The sequence below is a fragment of the Apis dorsata genome, unplaced genomic scaffold (assembly GCF_000469605.1).
Source record: "Apis dorsata unplaced genomic scaffold, Apis dorsata 1.3 scaffold_1004, whole genome shotgun sequence".
In the NCBI taxonomy this organism is placed as follows: domain Eukaryota; kingdom Metazoa; phylum Arthropoda; class Insecta; order Hymenoptera; family Apidae; genus Apis; species Apis dorsata.
Window position 1 is genome coordinate 17,093 of NW_006264105.1, and position 1,832 is coordinate 18,924.

Below are 1,832 nucleotides of genomic sequence, written 5' to 3' on the forward strand. Positions count from 1 at the left end.
GGCAACATTTCATCGTTTCTCCCTTAACAATTGATAACACGTTATTATTGGTCGCCGGTTAAAAAGGGCCGGCGGAGGCCGGTAAAACCCCGAGGTATCGTACGACGTGTATCGCGACGTGTACAAAAAAAATCTCGTGTCCCGCGAATTCCATATGTATTCATTATCAATCGCACGATTGAGAACTCGCAAACTTGAAAATATACAATCGACGCGCATATATTCGTTGAACCGATATGATCGTCGCGCGAGTTACTTGACGAACTAGGCGCGTTCGAGAATAAAAAAAATCGCCACGTTCATCACGTTCGTCTGGAAGCACTGATTTTCTTTTTGTTTCCTGTTTTTTTTTCTTTTTTCTTTTTTTTCTTTTTTTCGTTTTTCAAACCAGAGAAGTCCCTTTCCAGGAAATTACATCGTTCGCTACATCGGCGTCGTCCTTGCTCCCACGGTGTTGTTGCGTTCTTTCTCGCCGTTGCACAGCATGCACGCGCGAAGATATCGTATACATATATACATGTATATATATATATATATATATATATGTATGTATGTATGTATATATATATAATTTGAATTACTTTTTTTTTATTTTTCTTTTTTCTTTTTCTCTTTCTTTTCTTCTTTTTTCTCATACTTTCGTCGATCGTCGATCTCCCGCATCCTCCCTCTTTTTCTCGACCGATTAAAAACTATCAACGCGAGATCACGTTACTGCAACTGGTCCCATGGTAATCGCGAACGTTAACAGATCGGCGTAAGTAACGACGGCGAGAACCGATTAATAATTAACAATTAACAACAATTCCATTAATGGCGCTCGGCTTACATTCAGCCGACGGAAAAATCGGGACGACAACGAAGGCAACAGTAACGTCGAACAGACGTCGAACAGACGCGGAAAAGGAAAGAAAAATTGAGAGGAGCAACGCGATCCTTCGAGCGGCCATGCTGTCGACGATGTTGAGAGATATCCTTCTTCTCGTCCCTCGTAGAACGTGTCGTCCATTGGCACCGTTTTCCTTTTTCCTCTTCTCCTTCCTTCCTTCCGTTTCGTTCCTTTCTTCTTTCCTTCTCTCTTCCTTCTCTCTTCCTTCCTTCCTTTCCTTCCTTCTTTCTTTCTTTCTTTCTACTACTAAGCTCGTTTCACACAGTGTTTCCTCGGCACGATCCGAGCAAACGCGACGATAACCGGCTCTATTTCTGCCTACGATGATAGATGCTCTTGTGATTGTTCAGACTGTTGAGCGTCCTGAACACCTTGTGGCAGAGGGCGCACACCGCGCTATTCAGGGGCTGGAAGTGTTGCTGCTCTTTGTGCCGTTTAAGGGTGAGCTTCGTGGAAAGGGTTTTACCGCAAACGTCGCAGGTATAGCATACACCGGGAGGGAGAAGATTGCCGTGTAAAGGATGCGACAATCTCATCGCGAGGATCGCCGACGGTAGGCCTGCTGAACCTCCACCGATAACGTTTCGTTTCGTTTCGTTTCGTTTTATTTATTTATTTATTTTTTTCCAAACGAGAGGGAAAGGATATTAAAGAAATTTATCAATGTGTTACATACGGAACGAGAGAACATCCAAGTGAAATAGATCAGCGATTCGCGGCCGCGTTAAACATACAGACGATCGAAGGTTAGACAGATAAAGAAAGAGATGGAAATAAAGAGAGAAAAGAAGTGAGAAAGCAACGTAGAATTAAGAAAAAGAGAGAGAGAAATTTAAAGCAAAGAGAAAGAAGCAAAGAAAGAAACAATAGCGAAGAGAGTTACGAAAAGAGTTAGAAAAATATATAAATATATGTATATATATATATATATATATAGAGAGAG